Here is an 18711-nt window from a genome sequence, read left to right on the forward strand (position 1 = left end):
CACTTACTTTGTATAACTACATAGTTATACCGACCTGATCCCTGCTGTAGACAGTGCTATGTCAGCGGAAGAGTTTCTCCCACCGACACAGCTACCTCCTCTCACAGAGGTGGAGTTAGTAAGCCGATGGGAGAACTCTCTACCGTCAGCTTAGAGCATCTTCACTAGAAGTGCTACAGTGGTGCAGCTGTGCTGATGCAAGTTTATAATGTAGACTTGCCTTAATTCTCAGTTAGCACACACAATGAAGGGGCAACATACATAGAAAGGGAGAAGGGGGAAAAAACAAAAAAGAGAAGGCCCAACAAATGGGCTCGGATGAGACTTCCAAAATAAATGGACCCTGGTGACTTCCAGGAGTAAATTCCACAGCTGAGAACCTACTTTACCTTCCAGGAGTGATGGGAGGCTTAATTGACTAATATTTACAAAGCACTCTGAATCCTCTTATGGAAGACACTGTAGAAGTGCAAAATATTATTATTAGCAAGCAAGCTATGCCTTTCAACCTGTGTTTACAGTGTTGAAACTAAAGACTACACACTGGATAAACGTAGCTACTGTGTAGATGCTCAGCTACTGATGAACACCTTAGATATATCTAACAACAACAACATGTGTCATGTAGTGATTCACTCTCAGGCAGTTGCAGCCTCGGGCTCTCTATTTGAAAGCTCAACGCTTAAACTGCTATTAAAAGTGTGTGATACTACTCCAACGAGTGTCATAGGAACAACATTTTTTATTCTTCGTGCCCAAATGTACACTGACCCTCTGCAGTGACAAAGGATCCATGGGTTTCTGTTCCAAGAGCTCTCACTCCTCTTCAAGGAGGGCTGACTCATACCAAACAAAAACTTAAGGGTAAACCGCAGGTGTCATGACATCCCACATTCATTACGATAGTATGTCTTATACTTGGTAATGCAAGGTGCGCTGTTTGCTCACAAGGCCACACATGCTCATTGGGGACAACAAATTGTTACTCAGAATTCAACATGTTATATAAATACCCATTTTGAGTAGTCAGTCAAGACTGAACCTGGGACCTCCAGCACTAAAAGCGTGAGACTATCACGTGAACTAAAGGAATAACTCCTTTAGCTGGTAGAAGCAGCTGGCTCATACCCTCTATACACCAGCCACAAGTGGGAGATGTACAAACACACTGAGCAGCATGTCACTTACATATTAATATTTAAGAGACATAAGAAATTGATTCTACCTCTCAAGGTTCAGTTCTATTTGTATTTGTGGCTCCAGGCTTTAAAAGTTATACCATATGTGCAATATTGAGAGCTCTATTGCCCCCCAAATTCAGTCTTCTGAACCCATTTAGTGATCTTTTGTCAACAGGTGACATCTGCTTTGGAAGGGTAACTTGTACTCATGGTTAGGGCCCTACCAAATTCACAGTCCATTTTGGTCAATTTCATAGTCACAGGATTTCAAAAAATCTTAAATTTCATGATTTCAGCTATCTGAATCTGAAATTTCGTGGTGGTGTAATTGTAGGGGTCCTGGACCAAAAAGGAGTGGTGGGGTATTCACAAGGTTATTGTAGAGAGGGTTACGGTACTGCTACCCTTACTTCTGCGCTGCTGCTGGCCGTGGCTCTGCCTTCAGAGCTGAACCACCACCACCAGCAGCGCAGAAGGAAGGATGGCATGGCATGGTATTGCCACCCTTACTTCTGCGCTGCTGCCTGCAGAGCTGGGCCCTCCGTCAGCAGCCGCCACTGTCCGACCTGCCCAGCTCTGAATGCAGCAGCGCAGAAGTAAGGGTGGCATAGTATGGTATTGTCACCCTTACTTCTGCGCTGCTGCAGCAGGGCGCTGCCTTTACAGCTGGGCGCCTGGCCAACAGCTGCCATGCTCCGGCCACCCAGCTCTGAAGTCAGTGCAGAAGTAAGGGTGGCAATACTGTTACCTCCCTAAAATAACCTTGTGACTCGCCCCGCAATTCCCTTTTGGGTCAGGACCCCCAATTTGAGAAATGCTGGTCTCCCCCGTGAAATCTATATCGTACAGGGTAAAAGCACACAAAAGACCGGATTTCACGCCCATGAGGCGTTTTTCATGGCCGCGAATTTGGCAGGGCCTTACACATGGTCAGTAACATTGACTCAATCTGCATAGGTCCACAGAACTCCCTATAAGGCAACAAAAAATACTCATTAAATTGAAGAATGGAATTCCCTAAGGATGAAACCATAGTAACACTGGCTGCCAGTTCAAATACCTGTTCAGCAAGGACATGAGAGGAACAAATAGAATTCTTTGGTAGAAAATACAAAATACCATAATGCAAAGATAAGGAAAGAGGTATTGAACCAATGCCCTATGGATGATGAAAAAAAAGGTAACCCTACAAAGGAAGCACCATCGTAAAAGAGGAGGCTGATCAGAAAGGCCACTGTAAGCTAACGTAGCCGCTCTAAGCTGACAGGAGATAGCTCTCCTGTCAGCTTTACTACTCCAGCCCCCGTGAGCAGAAGTAGCTATGCTGGCAGGAGACGCTCTCCCGCCGACACAGCACTGTCCACACCAGTACTTATGTCAGTGTAACTTACGTCGCTCAGGGGGATAGTTTATGTACACCAATGAGCGACATAAGTTATGCTGACATAAGCTGTAACCTGTAAATAACCTTAACCTGTAAATCATCCACCCTTACATCAGCTCACCAACTTAGGGCACCAGCTCCCTTTTAGCACAAGAGGGATTTCAAAAGCCAATCTGATTTACAAAGAATGGGACATATTGGAATAAGAGCTACAAAATGCTAACTCTTACCACTAAAACAAGTCGCCACCTTCGGGAAGTAATGAACTGAGCTATTAAAAGAACTCCCCCATTCAAATCCACAAAGCCACTACATTACCCCTTCAAACCTTTCCTTAAAACTCACCTCTGAGATGCCTACAAAAACATTCAACAATGGCAAGGCAACTGATGAGCTGTTATTGCTGCTTATTACACTCCTCATAATCATCTCATTGTTACCTTTTGCTCACCAAGTCCGACTGTTGTATCCACCTGTGGTCTCCTATAGTTAGACTTGAAAGGATTTGATTTTTATTGGTAAGAGTTGGCAAACATCAATTTCACCGCACACAAACCAATGAAAAATACTTCCATCAACAATAACTGAAATTTACAGATAGACAAAGTAGGAAAATGCCACATGCAAATATATTAGAGTTTGATTTAAGGATATTTACTTTGTACTTTTTGACATGCGATGCTAACAATTTGTGTCTAACACTTATAAAGCTTTAACTTTTGAATCTCAACATCTACTATCATTACATAATTATCTGCCACTCCATAATGTCCGACAATGGTGACAATTTAAATAAATACAAATAAAAAATGCTTAAACATCAATATTATCTGTCCAAAAAAAAAAAAATCAAGTTCTGCAACGCCTACTTATATTATACTCAGATTCTCAACTCAATGGGGCAGGGACTGGCATTCTGTCATAGGCATGTACAGTGCTTAGCACAATGAGGCCCCGATCCAATTGGAACCTCTAGGTGCTACCACAACACAAATTATTCTTATTCACACTATTACGAACCACCTTGCAGAGGAGGATGTCATTCCAACAGGGGCAGTGAAGGACAGCTGAAACCAAGGACCAGCATTTCTTCAGGATAGTAACTATCATAGCAGTTCACAACAAGGAACTGCAAAAGAAAGCCTATAAACAAACACAATAAGTTCCCTCAAATACAGTTAGCACAATACAAGAAACAGAGCATTCTGGCAGAAAACACTGCCATAATGGAATATCCAGGCAAATGATTCGCTTCCAACACCTGTCTGTGCTTTTGTCCTTACTTTTCATGACTCATCTTTCAATGTAGTGCATTAACTAAGTAAGTTAATGTTTGGAAATTAGAGTGGGTGTGTGTGGTGCTTTGAAAACGTGAGATGCTTTGTCAGGCTTCCCCCTGAAATTTACCATATATAGCCCTAGTGGAAAGCTAGTTTAAAATGGAAAATTAAACTTCTCCATCTACCCCCACCTAATAAAATATTTACAAAGAACCAAAAAGGACTCTGCTCACCCCATGTTCTCCAGCACCATCCCTTCTGTGGCCTCCAATAAATAAATAAAATCAGCTTCTATACCAGATGACTGGAGGATAGCTACTGTGACGCCAATTTTTAAAAAGGGCTCCAGAGATGACCCCGGCAATTGCAGGCCGGTAAGCCTGACTTCAGTACCAGGCAAACTGGTTGAAACTATAGTAAAGAACAAAACTGTCAGACACATAGGTGAACATAATTTGTTGGGGAAAGAGTCAACATGTTTTTTGTAAAGGGAAACTATGCCTCACCAATCTACTAGAATTCTTTGGGTCAACAAGCTTGTGGACAAAGGGGATATAGTGTATTTAGATTTTCAGAAAGCCTTTGACAAGGTCCCTCAGCAAAGGCTCTTACACAAAGTAAGCAGTTATGGGATAAGAGGGAAGGTTCTCTCATGGATTGGTAACTGGTTAAAAAATAGGAAACAAAGGGTAGGAATAAATTGTTAGTTTTCCGAATGGAGAGAGGTAATTAGTGGTGTCCCCCAGGGGTCTATACTGGGACCAGTCCTATTCAACATATTCATAAATGATCTGGAAAAGGGGGTAAACAGTGAGGTGGCAAAACTTGCAGATGATACAAAACTTCTCAAGATAGGTAAGTCCCAGGCACACTGCAAAGAGCTACAAAAGGATCTCTCAAAACTAAGTGACTGGGCAACAAAATGGCGGATGAAATTCAAAGTTGATAAATGCAAAGTAATGCACACTGGAAAACATAATCCCAACTATACATATAAAATGACGGAGTCTAAATTAGCTGTTACCACTCAAGAAAGAGATCTTGCAGTCATTGTGGATAGTTCTCTGAAAACATCCACTCAATGTGCAGCGGCAGTCAAAAAAGCGAACAGAATGTTGGGAATCATTAAGAAAGGGATAGATAATAAGACAGAAAATATCATATTGCCTCTATATAAATCCAGGATACAACCACATCTTGAATACTGTGTGCAGATGTGGTCGCCACATCTCAAAAAAGATATACTGGAATTGGGAAAGATTCAGAAAAGGGCAACAAAAACGATTAAGGGCATGGAACTGCTTCCATATGAGGAGAGATTAATAAGACTGGGATTTTTCAGCTTGGAAAAGAAATGACTAAGCGGGGATATGATAGAGGTCTATAAAATCATGACTGATGTGAAGAAAGTAAATAAGGAAATGATATTTACTCCTCCTCCTAACACAAGAACTAGAGGTCACCAAATGAAATTGATAGGCAGCGGCTTTAAAACAAAGAAAAGGAAGTATTTTTTCCATACAACGCACAGTCAACCTGTGGAACTCCTTGCCAGGGGATGTTGTGAAGGCCAAGACTATAACAGGGTTCAAAAAAGAACTAGAAAAATTCATGGGGGATAGGTCCATCAATGGCTATTAGCGAGGACGGGCAGGGATGGTGTCCCTAGCCTCTGTTTGCCAGAAGCTGGGGGACAAGGAATGGATCACTTGATAATTACCTGTTCTGATCGTTCCCTCTGGGGCACCTGGCATTGGCCACCGTTGGAAGACAGGATACTGGGCTAGATGGACCTTTGGTCTGACCCAGAATGGCTGTTCTTATGTAAGGATGCCATTAGATACAGAAAAGCTTTCAAAAAGAACAATCTTTCATCTGATCTCTCCACATTAATTTCTGGAGCACTGAAATGCTCCTGATTAATTATTAGCAACATGGTATGTCAACTCAAGAGCTTCCTGATAAAACACCCTGTCTTATAGAATTCTCTATCCTTTCCCCGGAAGGTGACTGCTCAGAAGATAATTCCCTTCTCTGACTCAAAGGATCAGAAGTGATCACAGCTCTAAGTGATGACATTAAAGCATGTGCCTCATTAAAAACAAAAATGAGCAAAAGTGACTAATAAAATACTGTCACTTGAAATGAGAGTGAGATGCAATGTTTCCAACAGAAATTTAAATTTCAGCACTAACAAGCACAGTGCTCTGTCCACGTGTTTGCTTTACACAGCGTTACCCTTCAGGTATAACTCACCTTTCAGCTGCTTCTCCCTTTGATGATTTCCCAGTGTGCATCTTTCAGACCTGACGCAGCAAGTGCTTACCAGCCCACTCCTGCACAGCGATGTCAGTCTTCACCTCCCATTCACTTCACTGGGAACTGAGGGCACTTCACACCTTCTAACATTAAGACCCAAAGAGTCTCCTTTCGACATTATCTGTGATGCAGTACAACATGAGAATTTGCTTAACGTTGCCATCTTCTAATTTGATAGTATTTAGCATATGAGGAAGGGAGCTTCATCTTTGCAATCGGTTGTAGCTCTAAAGGAAGAAGGGCGTGATACAACTCCACTAACCGACAGTGTTAGATTTCAACGCATCCATGCTGACAATCCACTAAGGGCTGGTATGGGATTGAATAGCATTCATGGCCCAATCGTCCCTGGTAGTTTCTGGTTCTACTCAAAGGCACGGTTTGCACATGCTCTGGATGTCCTTGACAGAACTGAAAAACACATTGCAAGTGTCGTGGATGAAACTCAATTGCTTCAAATCCTCCTCCTTTTGAATAATGTCGCATCCCAACTATTTCAATTCTGCCTCATTTGCAGCTGCTTGGAAGAAAAGATGAGCTTTACAATATGCTCTGAAGGTCTTAAGTTTTGGGCTATTTCAGACTTGGAGTGGTCGTGGGGGGAAGGGAGAGCCAATTTCAGTGCTGAAAGGCCCCTCAGAGAATATCCTGCTAGTAGGCACAACTCAGTTATAACTGCAGGACTCCAGTTCAAGCATCTAAGCTGATCTCAATTGAGGCAACAAACCACAGCAAGAGAGACTCTCTCTCTCCTCATATTAGTTATTATTTAAATCATCATAGTGCCTAGGAGAGCACCAATCATGGACCAGGATCCTGCTGTATAGATTTGTACATCCTTGCAAAGGTGCTCAATTAAAAGCAGGTTTGTAATAATTTCAGCATGGAAGCGCATGGAATACAACACTACCGAAGAGACGTCAGCTGAAAAATGGTAAGTGCTTAGACACTAGACAAGACAGTGATCCCTGAAATTATTTTTAATTTAGAACTGTATGGGCCATAATTTCAAATTAGTGGGGTTATTTTACTACCGCCATCTGTGTATATAAATTAATATGCCACATGAAAGGAGGTCAAGGCAGTTCTCCACATACCTAAGTGTAGGACAACACTGTTCAGGCACTTTACGCTATTTTAAATATCTTCTTCCAGCATTAAAAGCACTTTGTTTTGTTTTACCCATTAAGAACCCATTAGAAATTCAAATTTGATCTTATACCAGCTGTTTTCCCTAAACATGCCAACTGGTTTATTATGATAGGGTTGCTCATGAATGCCAGCATAGATTTTTTTTAACATATATATAAATAGAAAAGAGGCATTAAAACATTTGTTTGTTGTTAACAGATATAAGGAGGGGGGTGCTGGAGAAGGGAAGAATCAAAATGCTCTAGGCTGAATGTGAGCTTCCAACCTGGATGCTGTTCGGATTTCAATGGGCACTAAAGAGCTTTCTTGACATGCTTGTCCTTTTTCTGTTCATTTTGTTTCCCCGTTGGTGCACCACAAACAACAATAGAAGTCTAGTTCCGAATTTAACTGTTGTTGTTTGAGGGGGCACCAGTTCATCCAAAAAACATTGTGCACGTTTTTACTATTAATTATAATTATAATAATTACGGCAGCAACTACCTGCCCCAAAACCAAGATCAGGGCCAAGGACTGTCATTATTTTATATGTCTATACAGCCCTAGCACAATGGAACCCCACCCTGTTTGGGGTTTCTAGATTCTATTGTAATACAAACAATAATTACTTGACCACATCCCCACCTCTGCTGCTAGAAAAATATTATACTTTTAAAAATGTTAACACTTCCATAGCAGTGACTGAAGTTGTAAAGCTACTCCTGACTGTTAATTTTGCTACTGACATCGCTCCTGTTCGCTATGGCCACAGATCAGAGCTCCACGGTGCCAGGCACTGAACACACAGAGTAAGGGACAGGCTATGCCCCTAAAAGCTTACAGTCTAAACAGTCAAAGGAAGCATTATTAGTCCCGCATTTTAAAGATAGAGAACTGAGGCACAGAGAAATTAAATGACTCGGTCAAGGTCACACAAGAAGTCTGTGGGAGAGCTGGAAATTGCACCCCAATCTTCTGAGTCCCAGTCCAGTGCCTTAATCACAAGACCACCCTTCCTCAAAATTGGGTCTAAGTGATACGGGCTTGAGGCTGGGCAGGGTGCAAAGGGATGAATTTAATGCAATACACACTTTGTACACTTAGTTTTATGCTTGAATTTCACTGTACAATCCGTGCACAGAATTGTTCAGAAACACCAAACCCACAAGAAACTGCACAGCATAAACAAATTCCAGCTTAAGAAATACTGACCTCTAAGTGCAATTTTGAATCCCATAGAGTCCTAGCATGGTGACTCGTTTTAATAAATCACACAGAGATTCCTTAATCTGCACAGTATTTTGTTTTTTGGAAACTGCACTGACAACACCTGGCAGGTGATTTCTGATTCCGGATTCATGTTTTCTAGGTAAAATAGTAACTCATGTATACAATGAGTTTTTCTGATCACAATAGTCCCTTCTGGCCTTCATCTATGAACCTAGTGCCTTTCATCCAAAAGAACCAGACCTCAAGGTGCTTTATAAGCCTCTATCTTGTTTGTAAACATCCACTCTCTTTGAGCTGCCCTATTGTTTAAAAAAGAAGGGGGGGGGCAGTCAGAACTACTTTACCCTTCTACTCCCCCAGAGGCTGCATCATATGCATTTAACAATGTTTGGAAGTAGCAAGGCCAGTAGCAAGGTTAGATAAGTGGTTATACTGTGCAGGAACTGAACAACAGTGAAGGAAGAAACCCTTTGAAAAGGTGAGTCAAGCTTAGGTTTATACAATTTTAATAATGTGTCACTCCACTAATTTTTAATCTTTCCTCCCAGTGCTCAAGCTTGTAAAAGAAGTGCCTACTCCAAACACACCCTTTTAAGGTCAACAAACAATGGTGAGTACAGGGAGTGAAATATATTCCTGCGCAGGAGGACAGCAAAATGCCCGAGTCCTTAAGACTCTGGGCTTCCATGGTGCCTAAGCTTTGTGCTATCCCTCTGCACAGGGGTGAATTTCACACTCAGACTATAATGAAATTTTAGCTCTTCTTTTTGATTTAGGACCCCGTCCTATGGGTTTCAATGGGAGTATGATCCAACCCATAATGGTTCCATATTTGGGGCTTGGCTACACTTGCGAGTTACAGCGCAATAAAGCAGCCCCGGGCGCCCTAGCTCACTCCCCGTCCACACTGGCAAGGCACGTAGAGCGCTCTGTCTCCGCGGCTACAGAGATGCTGGTACTCCACCTCGGTGAGTGGAATAACGATTGCTGCACCCCTGCTGGAGTGCCGTGGCGTCAGTGTGGACGCCCTGGTCTGTTATTGCGCTCTGATCAGCCTCCAGAAGTGTCCCGCAATGCCTGTTCTAGCCTCTCTGGTCATAACTTTGAACTCTACTGCCCTGCCCTGAGGTGACTAACAGCCAGACCCGCCCTTTAAATTCTCTGGGAATTTTGAAAATCCCATTCCTGTTTGCTCAGCCAGGTGTGGAGTGCTCTCAGCGAATCTTTCCAGGTGACCATGCCGCCACGCGAGCCTCAGTATGGAGCAATGGCGAGGTGCTGGACCTCATCAGTGTTTGGGGGAGAGGGGAGGAAGCTGTCCAAGCCCCAGCTGCTCTCCAGCCGCAGGAATTACAATATCTTTGGGCAGCTATCAAGGGCCATGCTGGAAAGGGGCCAGGACCAGGACACACTGCAGTGCAGGGTTAAAGTGAAGGAACTGTGGAATGCCTACCGCAAAGCCCACGAGGCAACCCGCCGCTCCGGTGCTGCCCCCGCAACCTGCCATTTCTACAAAGAGCTGGACGCAATACTTGGGGGCGACCCCACCTCCACTCCCAGTACCACCATGGACACCTCAGAGGCCAGTGTAACAAGGCAAGAGGAGGAGGAAGAGGAGCAGCAGCAAAGCGGGAGCGAGGGTGCTCCAGCGGAGGAAGACACCCTGGAATCCCTAGCTGCATGCAGACAGGAGCTGTTCTCAAGCCAGGAGGAAGGTAGCCAGTCGCAGCGGCCGGTGCTTGGGGAAGGACAAACACCAGAGGAGGTTCCGGATAAACGGCTTTTATTTTGGGAAGGAAGTTATTCGGTGCGGGCTCTTGGGCTGAGGAGGGTTAGGGCTGCATGCATGCTTAGACACGGAATAGGGCGTTGATGTGCTCTCTCACATCGCGGTAATCGGCCTCAGTGATCTCTTCAAAGGTCTCAGCCAGAACTTGGGCAATGCGCTCAAGCAGGTTTTTCGGGAGAGCCACTATTGTGCTCATCCCAGTAAGGCTAACTTGTCCGCGCCACTGTGCCAGGAGGGATCATTGCTGCACACAGGTAAGCTGCATATGGGTCAGGGCAGAAGCCGCATTACAGTAGAAGACCCTCCCCCTTGCTTCCCTGGTCACCCTCAGAAGCGAGATATCTTCCAGGACGAACTCCTGTGGAAAATGTGGGGACAGTGTTCAGTATAGGGGCCCCCTGCCGCTGTTGGCTCTCCCCAGGGCACAGAAACCCAGAGGACAGTACAGCCGTGAATCAGTCAGTCACACTTGACCCTGTGCTTACTCACCATTTTGGGGCTCCCATGGATTATGTGCACTCGCTTTGGGACAGGCAAATTATGCTATTGTGTAAACTGCACTTGCCCTTGAGTACAGGAGAATCATTGCTCTGCCTGGTGTGAACAATGCTGCCTCTCTTAAGTGTTGCATTTTGCCTTTACATATTCAACCTTGAGATCTCAGCTGCCTGTGTTATCAATGGCCAAGAGGCTGAAAAGAATCAGGAAGAGGCCACGTAGAAGCAAAGAGGACATGCTGCATGAAGTCATGCAGCATTCAACTAATGAAAATAAAAAAGTGCAGGAGTGGTGGGAGAGTGAAAGGAGGGTCTGCCAGCAGAATGCGGATCGCCAGCACCAAAGCACAGAGTGGCTGACAAGCATCATGGAGCACCAAGTGGACTCGATCCAGGCATCTGTAGCCATGCAGGCCTTGTCTCAGAACTCTTTCCTTTGTGCCACCATGTCACCTCCAAACCACTTTCCCCAGCATCCGGGTTCTTACCACCATCCACTGCCTCCAATACCTGTAGCTTCACCACCCAGCCCTGAAAACTACGACCCTTACCCACTGCACTCAACCCCCATCACCATGCAGTATACCCATCCTGAAGTGCAGCACGCATTGCAAAGCACTCCAGACAGGACATATGCAAATTTGTGATTGTACTGTTTCCCACCCCACCCCCTTGCCCTTTGTGTTTCCCAAGCAGTTGTGTTGTGTTTCTTTTCAATAATTTGATTTTTTTGGCTTTGAAAACATTCTTTATTATTGCATAACGTAAAAGAAACCTTATCCCAGGAAAGCAACAGGCACTGCAAGTCAGTGTATCATACGTAGCAAACACAGATTCCTACCGCACTTCACTCCCATGCAGGGCACCAGACCAGACATTACTGTTGGCTTTCAGCCTCAAATTGCTCCCTCAAGGCATCCCTAATCCTTGCAGCTCCACGCTGGGCCCCTCTAATAGCCCTGCTCTCTGGCTGTTCAAATTCAGCCTAGAGGTGTTGAACCTCCAAGTTCCATGCCTGAGTGAATATTTCACCCTTCCCTTCACAAATGTTATGGAGGGTACAGCACATGGATATAACCGCAGGGATGCTGTTATCAGCCAGGTCCAGTTTCCCATACAGAGCGCCAGCGACCCTTTAAACGGCCAGAAGCACACTCTACAGTCATTCTGCACCAGCTCAGCCTGTTATTGAACTGCTCCTTGCTGCTGTCAAAGCTCCCTGTGTAGGGTTTCATGAGCCACAGCATCAAAGGGTAAGCAGGGTCTCCAAGGATCACAATGGGCATTTTGACTTCCCCTACGGTGATCTTCTGGTCTAGGAAAAAAGTCCTGGCTTGCAGCTTCCTGAACAGGCCAGTGTTACGAAAGATGCGTGCATCATGCACCTTTCCGGGCCAACCTGCGTTAACGTCAATGAAACTTCCACGGTGCTCCACAAGTGCCTGGAGAACCATAGAGAAATAGCCCTTCCAATTAACGTACTCAGAGGCTAGGTGGGCTGGTGCCAGAATTGGAATATGTGTCTGCCATAAATATAAAGGGAAGGGTAACCACCTTTCTGTATACAGTGCTATAAAATACCTCCTGGTCAGAGGTAAAATCCTTTCACCTGTAAAGAGTTAAGAAGCTAAGGTAACACCGCTGCCACCATGTCAAGGTTCCCTCCCCACTCTGAACTCTAGGGTACAGATGTGGGGACCTCCATGAAAGACCCCCTAAACTTATTCTTACCAGCTTAGGTTAAAAACTTCCCCAAGGTACAAGCTTTGCCTTGTCCTAGAACAGTATGCTGCCACCACCAAGCGTTTAAACAAAGAACAGGGAAAGAGACCACTTGGAGACATCTTCCCCCAAAATATCTCCCCCAAGCCCTACACCCCCTTTCCTGGGGAAGGCTTGATAATAATCCTCACCAACTGGTACAGGTGAACATAGACCCAAACCCTTGGATCTTAAGAACAATGAAAAATCAATCAGGTTCTTAAAAGAAGAATTTTAATTAAAGAAAAGGTAAAAGAATCACCTCTGTAAAATCAGGATGGTAAATACCTTACAGGGTAATCAGATTCAAAGCATAGAGAATCTCTCTAGGCAAAATCTTAAGTTACAAAAAGACACAAAAACAGAAATATACATTCCCTCCAGCACAGCTTATTTTACAAGCCATCAAACAAAAGAAAATCTAATGCATTTTCTAGCTAGATAACTTACTAACTTTTCAGGAGTTCTAAGGCTTGCACTCCTGATCTGTTCCCAGCAAAAGCATCACACAGACAGACCAAACCCTTTGTTCCCCCCCCTCCAGATTTGAAAGACTCTTGTCCCCTCGTTGGCCATTTTGGGTCAAGTGCCAGCAGGGTTACCTTAGCTTCTAAACCCTTTACAGGTGAAAGGATTTTGCCTTTGGCCAGGAGGGATTTTATAGCACTGTATACAGAAAGGTGGTTACCCTTTCTTTTCTATTTATGACACGTCCCATCTATCGCCCCTCCGCAGTTTGGGAAACCCATTTGTGCAAAGCCAGCCACAATGTCATGCACGTTACCCGTAGCCACGGTTCTTCTGAGCAGGATGCGATTAATGGCCCTGCAAACTTGCATCAACATGATTCCAACGGTCAACTTCCCCACTCCAAACTGGTTAGCGACCGATCGGTAGCTGTCTGGAGTTGCCAGCTTCCAGATTGCAATAGCCACCCGCTTCTCCACCGACAGAGGAGCTCTCAATCTCGTGTCCTTGTGCCGCAGGGTGGGGGCGAGCTCCTCACACAGTCCCATGAAAGTGGCTTGTCTTATCCAAAAGTTCTGCAGCCACTGCTCGTCATCCCAGACGTGCATGACGATGCGATCCCACCACTCAGTGCTTGTTTCCCGAGCCCAAAAGCAGCGTTTTGCGGTGGTGAGCATGTCCGTGAATGCCACAAGCAAACTTGTGTCGTTTGCATTATTCGAGTCAATATCATCGTCGGAGTCCTCACTGTCACTTTGGATCTTAGGGAATAACTCAACTGCCAAACGTGACACGCCGGCGATACTCATCAGCATATTCCTCAGCAGTTCGGGCTCCATTCCCGCAGACCGAAAGGGAAGACAGAGCGCGCAGTACAAAGACCGTTGAAAGATGGCGCCAAATGTGGACGGAAGCAAAGGGAATGCTGGGATGAGAACCGATGCATCACGGAGCGTTGGGACAGGACCCAGAATGCCCCGCACTCTCCGCCCCCTTCCCACAAGCCACAGCGCCAGAATGGGAAGAGATGCTCTGTGGGATAACTGCCCACAATGCCCCACTCCCAATGCCACTGCAAGTGCTGCAAATGCGGCCACGCCAGTGCGCCTGCAGCTGTCAGTGCTTTCCCTACTGCACTGTACGACAGCGGGTTTAACTCACAGAGCTCTTGGTTAATGCCTTTGGTTAATGGATATGAGGGGCATGTCTCATCACCACATGCATATCTGGGATAGAGCAGAAGCAGGAGAACAGGAGCAGTGACAGTTGCACCACCCACCACGAAAGGCATACATTCAGCAACAGGTATGGGCCCCAACCCTGCACACATGCCTGCAAGTAAGTTCTTTAGTCCAGTGGGACTATTTCTCATGTGTGTTTTTGCGGGATCAGAGCCATGTTGTCCAATGCAGGTTCCCCACTGCAAAAAATATGCAGAAGCAGGCTTTAATTAGAGTTTTAGATGTTTGGAATACACCAATAGGTCAACAAATGGTTGAACAGAGAGGACCCTAGCAGAACGGATTATCATTTATTATTTGTATTAAGGCAGCTTCTAAAGGCCCCTCTTCAGAGATCAAGGCCCCACTGTTCTAGGTATTGTACACACATATAAAAAGATAGCTGCTGACCCCAAAAGCTTACAATATATGCCAGTCTGAGTGGCATTTGGCTTAGTTTATAACAAAAATTAGGGAGGAGTTCAGATTTTGAATGCTCCCAATATTCCGCTGTGTCCAAGATCTGGAATTTTGGTTTGAATCTAAAAAGTGAGTTGATTTAGGGAGGCAGAATGATCCAGTGGATGGGGCACTGTACTCAGGAGACATGGATCCTATTTCCAGCTCCACCACTGACCTGTTGTGTGACTTTGGGCAAGTCACGTAACTTTCTGTTTCCCGCCCCACCTGTTGTTTAGGCTGTAAGCTCTTTGGGACAAGGCCTGTCTCTAACTACATTTATGTAGTGCCTAGACCAGCATTTCTCAAACTGTGGGTCGGGACCCCAAACTGGGTCGCAACCCCATTTTAATGGGGTCGCCAGGGTTGGTCATTGACTTGCTGGGGCCTAGGGCTGAAGCTCGAGCCCCTCCACCTGGGGCTGAAGCCCAAGCCCCTCCGCCCAGGGCAACAGGGCTCAGGTTACAGCCTCCCACCTGGGGATGAAGCCCTTGAGCTTCAGCTTTGGCCTTCCCTCCCCTACTCCACATCCAGGGCAGTGGGGCTTGGGCAGGCTCAGGCTTTGGTCCCCCCTCCTGGGGTCATGTAGTAATTTTTGTTCTCAAAGGGGGTCACACTGCAATGAAGTTTGAGAACTGCTGGCCTAGTCCAAAGAGGCCCTGATCTCTGGTTGGGCACTGAATTTGAGCTAAGGAGACAATATTAACTAACTTCTTAGCTTGGATGAGAGAGAGAGAAAGAACGTACACTACTGAGGCAGCCCTTGTGTAGCCCTGCAGGGTTGCTTGTCTCTGAAATCCAACAGTATGATCTGGCCATGTTTACAGTGGAGATAAGATACAAAGTTCAACTGTAAGATCCGTAACTCTTTCTCCCGGTAGCAGCTGAAAAAGAGGATTAATTTCTATAAGTTCTGCAAGGGATAACAACATGAATTCTCTTGTACTTACAGAGCATTACACACTTAGTTTAATATTACATTTGTGAATTACATGCCATAATTGCACAATTTTCTCTATGGGGAAAATAAAATATTTAGGCTGGATGCACACATACACTGGTGCTCACGTAGCAGAAATTAAATTGTGGTGGAAGCGAATGAGATTTCAAAAAAGTTACTGTAACTCTGTCTTGCTTACACAGTACCTGGAAGGTAGCCATATAATTGGTGTATCTTAGGGCAGGGGTTCTCAAACTGGGTCGTAACCCCTCGGAAGGTCACAAGGTTATTACATAGGGTGTCACGAGCTATCAGCCTCCATCCCCAAACCCCACTATACCTCCAGCATTTATAATAGTGTTAAATATATAAAAAAAGTGTTTTTAATTTATGGGGGGGGAGGGTCGCACTCAAAGGTTTGCTGTGTGAAAGGGGTCACCAATAATACAACCGTTTGAGAACCACCGGCTTAGGATATGTTTACCCAGCAACTAGACACCCAAAGCTGGCCTCTCGGGCTGACGGGGCTGCGGGGCTGCTTCACTGCTGTGCAGACTTGCAGGCTCAGGGTGGAGCCCGAACCCAGAAGTCTACACAGCAATGAAAAGGCCCTGCAGCCTGAGCCCGAGTCGGCTGGCACTGGCCAGCTGTGGGTTTTTCTTTGCTGTGTAGACATATCCTTAAATTAAAGTGTTACAAAAAGAATATTAAACAGGGCTAATCAGAGCTGGTCAGTCCGGCTTAGGTGCAAGTCTACAACTTTCCCCCAACATGTTAGCCCCAGTGATTTGAAGGGCAACAGGAAGAGAATCAGCAAGCAGCCATAGGACTTAAGTTCAGGAGTGACTTTAGGATTCTTACTCCCAAGGCCTGATAAGCATATATGTTTCTGATGCAACAAGCCTGAACTGTCAGAAAGGACAAGCCAAGGATGTTTGCTGCCCTGAATTTGCAGAATGGTTTAAATCCAGTCATTATCATTGTGTGTTTCCAATAGCACCCACAAGGCAATCCCAGCTAAAGGAAAATATCAAGATGGTAGCTGTATAAAAGAGTAAATGAGCGCATGGGTTAAATGACACCAAGACTGCTCCACATTAAATGGTTAGTGACAACTCCAGAATACCTGGTCATCCCTTAAGTTAAGGCCAACCATGAAGGATGGCCTGACCTCAAATGCCGTGGAAAAAAAAAAACCCTTGCAGAATATAATCTAAATATGGGATGTGTCCATAACATAACAGTTCATTATTACATACTACACCACTTACAAAAGTACCCTTGGAGTTTTAAAAGAAATACAGATCAAAGGACAACAAACAAAGTTTAAACAATTGGAATGACAACATAAATAAAACCAACCTGCTGGACAAAAGGTACAGCAAGGCAGAAAGCCCAAAGTTCACAGACTGGGAGCTTCTGCTGAGCTCAGACTGTGTGATGGTATATCAGAAGCTAGAAGTTCAGAAAGATGTTGGGAAACTGGTCCATTAATAGAAGCCTTAATGGTTACAACTAGAATCTTAAATGCAATCTGTAGCAGGAGAAAGAAAGCAGCAAAGAGGAGATTCAATCTAATACTCCTGGGGGAATTCTGTGCCACTGTGCATGTGAAGAATTCATGTCCCCCGCAGATTTTTTTTTCTCTGCAGAAAATAGATTCTGCCGGAGAGGCACTGTAGATACATCTTTCACCCACCAGCGGCTGCTGTGGTATCAGAATAGAGGACACCCAGCTCAGAGCCAGAGCAGCCAGCTGTAGACAGGGAAGGGGCAGTGACTGCCATCCTCACAGCACCCTGCCTGCAGGGCTGGGTGCGGAGACAGAGGATATGGAAACGGACACAGTGAGGCACATGGGGCTTCTGGGGAGATCACATAGACTGGGGTTCAGAAGGGCTAATGTGGTGACAGAATTGAGCCAGAGGCTGAATGGGAATGGGAGTGCAGGGCCACATGGGGACAGGGGAAGATGTGCCTGACTGAATGGAAAAGGCTAGGGGTCAACCAGGGTCTGCATGGGGAAGGCTCCCCAATGCCCTAACAACTCCCCCCCCCCAACCTTTTCCATACTTCTCTCACCCACACCCAATAAACCTCCAGGGTTCACTCCCAGGCTCCTTCCCAGCAATTACTTCCCTCTCCCTCAGCTCCTCCATGTCCCCCAAGCCTTTGCACGGCTTCTGAGGGGTTCGGAAAATATGTTTCTGTATTGTACAGACATACTTGCTGACAGGTATTTTAAAATAAATTACCAAAATAATTGAAACTGGCATGATTATTTTGTGTTATTTTGACAAATAATATATGCAGAATTTTAAAATATTGTGCACAGAATTTTTTAATTTTTGGTGCAGAATTCCCCCGGAAGTAATCTGACTAACAAGCTGTCTTTCTGGTAACCCACAGTAAAACCTATTGCAGTAGTTTAACATTGTTGTCTCCAAGAAACACATCAGAATCACCACATCAGCAGGTAAGAGAGGGCTTCAGTCTGATATTCCTAAAGCTGGTGGGAATGAGGAGATTCAAGGAGTAAAGAGATGAAATGACAGAAGAAGAGAACTTTAGCAGTGACATTCTTGATCATTGGGGATGGGAAGGGAGTGAGCAGCAGTGAGGGCTGATGACAGATCAAGGTGAGGGATCATCATTTCAGAATCTCAACTTTGGTTTAAAAAAGTTCTAGCTCTCATGACTGTGAAGAAAAAACTTGAAAACTTGAACCACAGATAATGGGTATCATTGAATCATAGAACTGGAAGAGAACTCGAGAGGTCATCTAGTCCAGTCTCCTGCACTCAAGATAGGATTAAGTATTATCTAGACCATCCCTGACAGGTGTTTGTCCAACCTTCTATTAAAAATCCCCAATGATGGAGATTCCACAACTACCTAGGCAATTTATTCCAGTGCTTAACCACCCTGTCAGTTAGGAAGTTTTTCCTAATGTCCAACCTAAACCGCCCTTGTTGCAATTTAAGCCCATTGCTTCTTGTCCTATCCTCAGAGGTTCAGAAGAACAATTTTTCTCCCTCCTCCTTGTAACAAC

General features: G+C 45.0%; 1 protein-coding gene across 23 annotated transcripts in view; it reads right to left on the bottom strand.

Annotated features, from left to right (window-relative positions):
* NCOA1 (nuclear receptor coactivator 1) overlaps positions 1–18711 on the bottom strand; it is a 353482-nt gene that overhangs the window by 156819 nt on the left and 177952 nt on the right. Inside the window, exon 1 of one of the 23 annotated variants that reach the window (XM_037893804.2) lies at positions 6102–6224. The exons of the other annotated variants lie outside the window; for them this stretch is intronic. The gene's annotated coding sequence lies outside the window, so the exon portion shown is untranslated. Of the gene's footprint in view, positions 1–6101; positions 6225–18711 lie in introns of those variants that run through there. 23 annotated transcript variants of the gene reach the window in all.

Source organism: Chelonia mydas, chromosome 3, assembly GCF_015237465.2.
Source record: "Chelonia mydas isolate rCheMyd1 chromosome 3, rCheMyd1.pri.v2, whole genome shotgun sequence".
Lineage (NCBI taxonomy): Eukaryota > Metazoa > Chordata > Testudines > Cheloniidae > Chelonia > Chelonia mydas.